The sequence below is a fragment of the Peromyscus leucopus genome, chromosome 9 (genome assembly GCF_004664715.2).
Source record: "Peromyscus leucopus breed LL Stock chromosome 9, UCI_PerLeu_2.1, whole genome shotgun sequence".
Taxonomy (NCBI): domain Eukaryota; kingdom Metazoa; phylum Chordata; class Mammalia; order Rodentia; family Cricetidae; genus Peromyscus; species Peromyscus leucopus.
Genome location: NC_051070.1, coordinates 32,066,424 through 32,078,590, shown reverse-complemented (window position 1 = coordinate 32,078,590; position 12,167 = coordinate 32,066,424).

Below are 12,167 nucleotides of genomic sequence, written 5' to 3'. Positions count from 1 at the left end.
ATAAATGTGTATAATAGTAATTAATGAGTAAAGAGTCCACAAATTTGAAAAAGAGCAAGGACAGGTATATGACAGGATATAGAGGCAGGAAGGTAAGAGGGAAATGATAATCATATTATGATCTCAAAAAATAAAAGAATTGATTTTTAAAATATACATATTTTCTTATATTGTCCAACTTCTACAATGCAGTTAATAATAATGGTTTCAACTTCTTTTTCAATTATAATGTCTTCATATGTCTACTTTACATGTCTAATATGTAATTTGAAGTCAGACATTGTAAGTTTTTACTTAACTATAGGAAGCTACAAAATGTCATTTTGGGCACACAAATGTGCTGAGAAATCATGTTAGCAAAGGTAGGCTCCATTTCATGTTTTCTCAGAGCTTAGAAGCAATCTGGACAATTTCGGGCAAACTCTAGTCAAACCATAGTCATAAACATGACATGATATTGAAGAAACACTTGAAGGTATACAGTATTTTGCTTTCATTACATGTAATTCTAATGGAAATGCTATTAGATTGCTATAATCCTATTTTATATGTCAAGAAACTAAATTTATGAAGATTATAGAATATATGTAATTTTCTGTATCCCTTTGAGGGTATCATACTTGAATCTGGGTCGAAATCTAGCCTTATAACACCTACATTATTGTAGTGGGTAGCCATTCCAGCTTGGATCTGGAAGTTCCAACCCCCATTGAGACTCTGGCAACTGTCACACCTACGAGGCGGGGCCAGGGGAGGCGCCTGGGGACCTGAGAGCTGGAAGGGCGAGCGCTCTCTCGGTGTCGGGACACTGACCGGTGAAGGTGGACTGTGCAGAGCTCCGGAGAACACCGCTGGACTGCGTTACACCTTCCCCAGACCCTGTGACCTACCCATTACTTCATTTGTGAGTTACTCCATTAAATAAATATGCTTTAAACTAAAAAAAAAAAAGCGGTTGAAAACTAGATAGTTGTAATTTCCTCAGTTATGATAAAAGATAAGTTAGATATAAAACCTTAAACTCACAAATATAAGATAGATAGGACATCTTCTTTAATATTGTAACTGTAATAATTGTTTTGTTATATGTAATTTTACCATGTTAAAGTTAAAACCTTCCTTTTTAAAAAAAGAAAAAAAGGGGAAGTGCTGTGGATATTGCTCTATATAAATAAAACACTGATGGCCAGTGACCAGGCAGGAAGTAGGTTGCCAGGCAGGAAGTAGGTGGGACAAGGAAAGAGGAGAATTCTGGGAAGCGGAAGGCTGAGGGGGGAGACACTGCAGCTACCTCCAGGACAAGCAGCATGTAAAGACTCTGGTAAGCCACTAGCCACGTGGCAATGTATAGATTTATAAAAATGGGTTAATTTAAGATAAAAGAACAGTTAGCAAGAAGCCTGCCACAGCCATAGAGTTTATAAATGATATAAGCGTCTGAGTGATTATTTTATAAGTGGATTGTGGGACTGCGGGGTTTGGTGGAAGCTGGAGAGAAGCTCTCCAGCAACACATTATTTTATAGTCTATTTTGGATTACTATAATTTTAAAGTAAAACCCAAAAGTTGTGTCTCATGAGTACAGAGACAAATGAAAAATGATTTAAATAAGCAAATTGAAAGACCAAGTGAAGAGTATCTATGAGCCAGGGTTATGGTAATATTTTCAAGTTTGGTTGATATTTTAAAGTTTGATGTTTCTGTGAAATCTTCTTTCTAATATGTCATCTCATTTTATACTCCTCAGATTGACAGAGTTCTGGTAACTGTAAACGAGAATGGAAGTGACCTTGTCTATGATTACGCTATCAGTGGAGTGTGGGTCTTGACATTGAAGCTCCAGTGTTCTGATTAGTAATTTAAATAAACTGAGTAAAAATTATTTTTAAATTAATAGATTTTGAGCAAAATTACCATTTATTTATAAGTTAACCAATACTAGAAAGTGAAATTAATGAATTTAAATTAATTTATATTTAAATTAGGAAATATATTTTAAAATTAGCTTATAATGATTGACAAGTTTGTCTCCAATTCTGTAATAGAAAATTCAAATGTGAACTTCACATGGATGGTTTTCCTGTTATTTTATATGTATACTTATAAAACCTTTTCAAATTTATCTTTGGGTCATTTAATATTAAATCTGGCATTTGAAGTATGCATTATGAGATTAGCTATGGATATTTTTTCAATGAACATTGTCTTTATAAAATCCACTAGATCAGAGCTTTCTGAAATTATAGCCATTCTCTGTCTTGGCCAATCACAAGAAAAAAACATTGTACCATCAAAATGTGAGAGAATTGCTGATGGCAAAGTACATAACCATAAGGGTACATGAAATCAATACCACATGGAGAATAATTCACAGCAATACGTAGCTATATACAAAATGTTTATAAATGTCAACTGTTTTTTTTTTTTTTTAAGGTGGCCAGTAGTCAATTGCATTCTTTCCAAGGAGCTATTGCTGCCTGTAACAAATCAATGTAAAATTTGTGCTATCTAATTTTGGTAAATATAAACATTATTACCAGGATTTTCTCAGAGACTTAGTATTGTTTTCATTTTACACTCTTAGCAATGCTCTACATAAAATACTTTTTAAAATTATGGTTGAATTTATTTTAAAGAATATATAATAAATGTGAGTGTGCATGCAAGCCCATATTTACATCTTAAAATTTCTTCAAAGTACCATTAATCACAACAGGTCCCAATGATTAAGGTGTATCTTTTATAACTATATTATCTAGTACTACAAAATGTAATTTTCATATGCATTCAAAAATAAACTGAGACAAAGTAACATGAAGGTAAGAGCCTTAAAACTTGAATGGATTCACTTCTTGGATTGGAAGCAAAGAGGGTTTGTTAAACTATGTATCAGAAGTGTAATTACTGCCTGATAAATGCTAGCTTTTACATGATGATAATTTTACAATGCATAAACTGAGTAGAATATAACCAGAGAAATATATTCTTCCATTGATGTAGCAAATTAGTATACCACCTGTTAAATTAATGTTCAGTATTAGAAACAGATAGGTAGGGTTGGGCATATTGCTCTCTTGATAAAAGGCTTGCCTTGAAAGCAGAGTAACAAAACTTAGATGCCAGAACCCATGTAAAAACAAGTGGGGCATCATGGAATGTGTTTATTATTATAACACTTGGGAGTAGATGCAGGTAGATCTCTAGAGCTTTTATAGCCAACCTAGAGTGCTGAGAAAGTTCCAGACTAGGGAGTCATCTTCTCAAATCAATCAAACAAACAAACAAACAAACAAACAAAGGAGTAATGGTACATGATACCTAGGGCTGCCCAAAATTGTACTCTGTACTAAATATGTATATTCTCTCTCTCTCTCTCTCTCTCTCTCTCTCTCTCTCTCTCTCTCTCTTCACATACACACACACACACACACACACACACACACACACAAACAAAACAAACTCTGATACTTATGAGAGACTAAAAATTCAATCTGTGTTTCTGTGATAGAAAAAAAAAACATGGGCAATTAACTGGCTTTTAAATAGAAAATGCTAATGTGATTATTGATTAATAGTTGAACTTCAGAGTAACTTGATAAGGAAGAATTATAGTAGCCAATAATGAGAATTCAAAGGGCCTAGTGACATGTTAATTCCTAGGATATACACCCGCAGAAGTAAATTCCATGACTTAAATTTTTACCAGCTCCATTAAAGGATAAATTATATGTAAATATGAAAATATTTTAGAATCCTGTGTTAATACCAAAGGCAAGTCCATCAGCTACTGTGATAATATGCTACAACGGTATTATCACGTTGATCTATCTGTTCCCATGGAAGGATATTAATGTTAAGTAGAAGAAAACATTCAGTTCACAGTTGCTTAGCCTTTATAGAAATGTAATGGTAAGAAACACAGGAGCACAACAGGATATTATTGGTGAAGAGAAGCAGGCTTTTTTGTTTACCAACCATTCCTAAAGATTCAGGAAACCACACCTCAATTCTCATTTTTCTCCCACCTCGAGTGAAATGGGAGTATGAGTAACAATCTACCATCATGTTTATCTCACCAATCATTGGACCCTGGAAATAAGGGACTTTTGAAATAATAAATCCTAAGTGGGGAAAAAAAAAGAAGTAGTTGCTCAAGTTGTTCATTACCAGTAAGCGCAGTGCAAAGTTTGCACAGCTCTTAAATTCTGGGCCTTCCACACCTGTGCAGTGGAAGGATCCCAAATTATTACTGATTTGCAGCAGCTGCTACAAATCACGACTGCCAGGAGACAAATTTGTTGTTGGTAAGGAAATCTCCTGCCAACCTTCCTGTCTAAAAAAAGAGATTAGGTGCTTTCAACAGTTGCCTGCATGACTAAATCAGGACTGGGAAATCTCCTTTCCTATTCTCACTATTGTCATTCAAGATATTTTGACTCTTTGGGACCTCTGCAAATAAGTTGTCTTCCGTGGACTCCATTTTCACTCTAAAAAATAGCATTTTAAAGAAATGTTTGCATTGTTGAAGCCTTGATTGTAATGTGGCAATAAAAAAACCCAAAATTAGACTTTTCATTCTTCATTCTCTTTCCTCCCAAAAGGTATATATGATTTAAAATTAAATTTATTCTAATTTTGTTTTAAAATACTTTAATATCTGGTTTAATATCTGAGTCAAACACAAATACCTAACAGTTTACAAAACTGAAAATGAACAGTGGTGGATTGTGATGTATAGGTTCAAAATGTGTCCCATCTACTTAATATGCTTATCAAAACCAAATACCTTAAAATCGGTGCTTCAACTACATCATTAATAGATTGACGAAATAATACCAGCCTTAGCTATAATAAATACCCCATCTAATCAAGTTTTCATAAGTGTATGATGCCATCTCTATTTTTCACATGTGGTTTCATGGTAAAAACTCACTCTGATGACTGTTGTCGGCTAGGTCTGCATTAAGTTACTCTATGCTATACAAAACAGTAATTTTTTTTCAGGTTGTGTGTTAGCTGAAAAGACTCCATTTTCATTTAGATTTTTTCCCTCCAGTTTTAGTAAGTGGGTTTAGCTAACATCTGTACCATCTGTTAGGCATCACCCATCCAACACAGACTAATAAGTAACTTATTCCTGGGAATAGACAGAGAGTCAGCCTCTAAATTTACTGGAGAGAAATGAAAGTGTGAGGTACACATGGGTATATTAAAAACCATACCAAGATAAGCAGGCCCAAATACTTATTAGATGAACAGACTGAGCTCCATAAAGTAATGACACCCAATACTGGTGGTGATAACTGGTGTGTTGATCAAAGACCGGAGAACTCCACAACTTGGTTCTCACTGTCATTTCAGTCTACTGCCTGTAATCCACCACTTAAGTCTGGACATGGACCTGACCTGTGGATTCTGGCTCTTGAACCATTTCCAGCTACAACCTCACAGCTGACCTCTGTAGCTTTGTTATCAAACCTGATTTCTGCAGCTCCCTCCAGGCACTTATCTAGTTCATTATCTTATTTAATACAAGTCTTTCTCAGCCCTTTTGGAGGCCTCTTGAACTCTGCTGAAGCCTCTTTAACTGGTGTTCATTGTGTAACTCACATATGCACATATAGATATGGGGATATATTAACTGTGGAGTGTGTGAAATGAGACATAATATAGTAATTAGGACTGGAATGAAGAAACTTACATTCACCTTGATTAGGGTACCAAGATAGCTAGAGTATAAAACAAATATCACTGAAACACTAAACATTTTGAATTTACTTTTATTAAATAAATTCTGATTTTAAGAAAAAAAAACATGGTTGTTTTTATTTCTGGCATAGTGCGCTAGACACAGCAGATCATGTGTTCCTGGGCCTCTTTCCCAAGAGTCATGATGCAGAATTTGTAAATACTTATGTGCTACCCAGTTCACTGTCCACTGATAGGCCTTTTGACTAAAGTGTTAATGATCCCAAGTTCAAACAAACAAACAAACAGACAGACAGACAAATAAACAAAGAAGGAGAAAAGTACAAAATATTTAAAATATGGATTCCTTTGCTTTTTTTGGGTGAGTGGGTAGGTTGGTAGGAGGAAATGTCTTCATTTCCGAGAATGAAAGTAAACTAAATCAGACCATTTGCTTTTAACATTTTTTTTCTTACTGAAAGGGTCAAAGCCATGAACACTGTGATAACAAAGAAAAGGAATTTTTACTTCCTTACAAAATAGAAAAAGACATATAAAGAAGTTCTAAATCTTTTAAATAAAAAATACCTTTTGAAATAATGCAAAATAAAAAAATGAAATAAACAGGAATATTAAAAACATATGTCAAATTTAATTACAAGGGAATATTACCCATTAAGATTCAAAATACATATATCAGTTATAACATAAAACAATACAAATTTAAAATTCTAGCCCAAGCAAGCAATAAAAGGTTATTTTTATTGTTTAATGGTTTATCTTACCTATAATAAATAGTGCAAATATATCAAAGAATGATTTTAAAATGAAAGAAAAATTAAGTAAATTACAAAAAGAACAAAAGAGATAATTAGCCAAATATTTTATTAATAGTGATTGACTATGTACAATATTACCAACAAAAGGAACCAAATTATCTATATATATTTATTTACATATTTGTCTTTTAATTTATTTATTTATCATCTATCTATGTAGATCTATATGTAACAAAATGAATATTATCACTGATTCTATTAATTAAACAAAAAACCAGAGAAATTTTAATTCTAATTTATAATAGTATGGTAAATAATATAACTTTTAAAAGTCATATCCATAATTGATTAGAAGATATTTTTACAATGTAGAAACCGTGTTTAAAAGAAACAGCATTTCAGAAGTATTATACATTTATATTTATTATATTTTATTTAAGAAAGTATATTTAAAGTTTATTTTATGTGTATGTCATATTCTCTCAGTTTCTTCTGTACACATGAATAATATCATTGAGTTATTGTAGGAGATAAGTGTAAAGTAAATAAAATATTCAACTTACAAATACATTAAGTGTGCAACATCATCATATTTTAAGAATCTTGAATAAAAAGGAATATTTAAAACTAGTATATTGGAAGATGATAGAATATCTTTCAGTATCTGAACTTAAAGATTCATGTGTTTTGGATAAAAAGCACTCAACTACTCTACACTAAAAAGTTCATTTAAATTAATAATGTATGTATGAAAAATATGCTTAACTTTTTACACAGCTTGAGTATTATTAAAGAAATGAATTACAACAGTCTTATAAAAAAAGGAAATTAAAGTAAAATACACCAATAGTTAACTTTAGATGGCAAAGACTAGCAAGACAGGTTTTATTCCTAACGCCCAGAATCAGTACTATTACCAAGGAATATAGAGTGGTTAATAAATCATGAGGTGTGTGAAATTAATGACTCAGAAAAAGGTTTAAATCCTCAACTCATTTAAAAAAAATCTGCTATTAACATGAAAAATGCAGGAACAGTGAATAACTTGGAAGTGAGGAAGACTTTGTTGAATTACTTATTGACAAACAGAAGACAACAAAGCATTTGGCTCATATTGAAATGAATGCAAACAAGCAGGATACATAACTTGCATTCCAGAGGAAATTAGAAAATCTGCTTACTTTGTTGAGCTATATTTTAAAAGCCTGTGGAATTGCAATGATTTATTAAAAGGGAACTAGGTGAAGGACACATGAAACAGCTAAAGATTTTAAGTTTGTATAATAATGATGTAATAATAAGTTCCTAGTTTTCCACTAAAATAATGACAACAAACTAGAAAAAGAATACATCAACTTCAAATCCTATGAAATGAATAAAAATATAATACAGAATAGATATAATATTAAAATGCATAGATTTAGATGGTGGTTAATTTGTAGTACTCATATAATTAAATTAGGAGATGTCTGGAGAGATGGCCATGCCTTATTTAAAGCTGTTTTTATGATGGAATTATAGAGATCAGCATGCTAAGTATGAATGGATCTTCTTGGGAAAGTCCATTCTCAAGGCAAATAAGTACCACACACTTGATGATGGGTCCCTTGTGAAGAGAAACAAGACAGGAGAGCCATTATCTTTCCTGGAGCTGAATATATATATATATATATATATATATATATATATATATATATATATATATATATAAATTTTCTGATGATTGTCATCATACTTAAAAGTTCTCTGCTCTTAACACATCAGGGTTGACGGCAGTGGCCCCACAGATCCTCAGGCCTTCAATGTGGGACAGAGAATGACACTGAAGAGTTCCTTGTTCTGCAGTTTGGGGAACTGGGATGGAACCACACAACTGGCACACTGGGAACTCAGTTTTACAATGATTGACTGTGGAAGTATTTGTCCCCCATACATAAATGAACCTCTGTGTGTGTGTGTTTGCGCGCGCTCGTGTGCGTGTGTATGCATATAAATGTATATATATTTCATGTATTGTATAATAACTACCTATCATTTATCTATCTATCTGTCTGTCTGGTATTCATCATCTATCTATTATCCATATATGTCTCATCTATCTGTCATCATTATCTATCCTCTATTATCTATTATATCATATATGTACCAACCTGTCAATTTACAGACCTATTTATACCCTATTGCTTCTACATCTCTCAAGAATCCAAAATAAGGCAACATGTAAACTAAATTTGTTTTAAAAAAAAAATTCAGGCACTACTTCAGGAAAGAAAAAAATTTCTCTAAAATAAAGGGAATCCCCTTTCCAAGTTATACATATAGTTGTCATTCTTCTGAGTCATAGGTTCAAGAATAGAAACCACAACCACACATACTAATCAAAAAGGAATCACCCAGAAACCAAAATAAATGAAAATGTTAAACAAGCAAGCAAAATCCTTTAAAAACCAGACAAGAATCACTTATTTCCATAAATTTAATATATATGACCCTGGAAAGATACCCTTTCTCTTAACTTCTACATTTCTCTTTGATTGTATAGCATATATTTAATTGACACTATATTTTCCATACTCATATCTACTTACTAAGTATGAATGAATATAAAAATTAATGCATTGTGTTAATCTCCAAACCTGGTAGCACATTAGGATCACCTTCTTGAGTTTTGAGAGAAAAACAAAATGATCCTGTGATCAGATGCAAAGTTGAATCACTCTTGGGGGTTAAGTCTTAGATTTTATTTTCTACTTCTCTACCTCCTGTTCTTTCTTCCTGCCTTCCTTCCTTAGTTCCTTCCTTCCTTCCCTCCTTCCTTCCTTTCTTTTTCACTACCTCCTATCCTTCCTTCTTTCTTCTCTCCTGCTTTCCTTACTGATTTCTTTCCTTTTAATGTATCAGGGATTCCAAAATCAAAGAAATTGGTGAGAAACTAAAATTCTTCCACTGTAACATTGTACAATGAAGGCCTTGAATTCAATAATAACTCAATGACCTATGCAGTATATTCAATTACTATATTCATATCTGTATTACTAGCAACCAATGTACTTAAATGTCTGATGAGTGAATAAACACAAATTGTAAAATAAAATTAATGTTATTCCTTATTTCTAACTGAAGGCAGCTTATTTTCTGCTTTTTTTAATTTGTAAATATTTTGCCAAACATTTTCTATTTATATTATTGAACAACTGTTGAAGAATTCTAGCTTTTTTTTTCAATTGAATATTTCTAATTATTTTGTTTGGTATGATGGTTACAAATTTATCAGTTCTTTTGATTTCTCGGACACTTCTCATTTATGATTACTACCATGATCTGATTAATTTCCTTACCTTAATCCCATGTTTTTTTTGTTCTCTTTTACAGCAGTTATTGTGTGATACTCTTAATGTGTCAACATAGGTATATTATGGTTGTTTTAGATCTCTTGGAATACTTCATAATATTTAAGACAAAGCTGAAGTTCCTTATTTCCTGAGACAGTGGATAGTTGCTATCATCTTTTACTGTTGCATCAAAACTCTAGAAATTGCAAAAATAAAATGTGGATAAGAAACATGAACTAAAATTTTGTGTTAAATATTTGAGGAAGCTGAAAGATTTGGTACTCTGATAGGGGAATTTTGTATGCTTTCTGTTGGGACTGACATCTGTAGACATCCTTGGCTGATGGTTAAACAGAAGGTAAATATTGGAAAATTGTGACTATTTCTTCATTATTAATACCACTGGTGATAGTCAGGAAATCAGAGTTTCCTCTTGGGTTTCTTAGTCTTTATAATAATAGAATTTAAGAGTGAACTCAAGTAGAAACTCAAGGACAATTTTATTAGAGTTTAAAGAAAGCCTACAGCTCAGGCATGTTGTAAACCTCGACAATTACTAAATTGAGGAGAGTGGAAAAACATGGAAAGAGACCATGCTGAATTGAGTTGGCATAGAGATTAGCCACATGGTAAAAAAGCAAGTGCATGTTGGGTGGACTGTGGGAGATTTATAGAAAAAGGAAAGTCAGGTACATTAAGGAAAACATGTTTTGAAATGAGTTAAAAAGAAGAAATGAAAAAGTTAGATTTTTCTGAGTAGTTCAGAAAATTTCTTAGACATTTCTGTAGCTCAGAGATACAGTGAAATAATTCTTAGTCTCTCAGATGGGAAATTCAATTATTTCATCGAAGGGATGATATATACTCCCCATTGCTTTAAGCGTGGCATCATATGGACCTACATTTCTGAGAGCTTCCCTAATCAGGTGATTGAACCTCTAAACTGAATGTTAGGTTTTGACCCACACCAAAACTTTTATTTTCTTGGATATATCTTTCATTTTCAGAAAAAGTAACCTTAAAATCATTTGGAAACCAGATGAGAGCTTTCTGGCCTCCTGTCAAGACAGGACCAAAGTCAATTTTGTTTTATGTCTAATGACATGAAAGGAGACCCCATCACTAAACAACTTGTCCCATTTCTCTCTTTTGTCTTCATAATTTCCCCCTCTGAAGAAGTAATCCTGACTTCATTTTAGAGAGTTGAGGCAATGGCAGAACCTGGATTCTTCGTTATATTTGGGGGTTGTTAGTATAGAAGTTGTGGTAGCTTTACAGTGGACCTATCCAGGGGATCTCAAAATTGCATCAATACTGTGTAACAATTAGGTATATGGCACAAAAAAAATCATTGTCTAGTGCCTGGGAGGCGAAATGGGGATAAGTAAATCAAGAAATTAGTAAGGTAAAATGGGAATTAATGCCTTTTGAGCAAAGATTTCATCTCACTAAGATCAAATATGAGTTAGCATAAAGCTTAGTATCAAAAGCTGTAGTGAGAGAACCAGGACAAGTCAGAACAGACAATATTTTACATTGTTGAAATCAATGTCCATTAGAATACCTGGATAGGGTCTCAAGAGCATTTATTCTTTGGGCTTCTACTCAGGGAATTGTCTGTGATTTCCAAGCATGGGTTGAAGAGTGATGATCCAAGGATTCTCTTTCAGGCTCATATATAACTGATGGGCAGTTACAATCACAATGAGACATCACTCCTATACGGTGTTGAAAGAGTGGGGGAAGGAATAGAGGAAGGAGAAAGAGGGGGGAGAGAGAGAATTCTAACTGTTCTGATGAATTAAACAAGGTTATGATGTCCTTTAACTGTGTATTCAATTCTTAATAAGAGGAAAATCAATAGTGAGAAATATTTGTAGAAATAGAATCTCATATGGATTTAAGAATACTGTCTGGAAAGTAAGATTCCTTATACTACTAAAACAACATCTCAATCATTTAAACTCTTCTTTCAACATTCTTATCAGGTGTATAAGACTATTCAGGTGGAAGAAGTGTCTGATTGTCTATTAGCTGTCAAGGACAGTTGAGAATTTGGTGCTCAGGCATCACCTGGATTGGGAGGAGCCTTTAGCTCCTTAAACCTCATTTCTTTCTTTTGAGCAGTTGTTTGGTATGTTGAGAATGAGTTAAAGACCTTCCTAGAACTTAGTTTCTCTTAGTGTTTATCCTAATGCACAGTGGAGTGGTGACCAATTCACTCCAATTGTATGAGCTCTACATCACAACCTGTGATGATATTTTATTTGTATGTTAATAAATAAAGTTTGCCTGGATATCAGAGGAAATAGCAAGCCATTAACTAAACAGAAAAGTCAGGCAGTGGTAGCACAAGCCCTTAATCTGA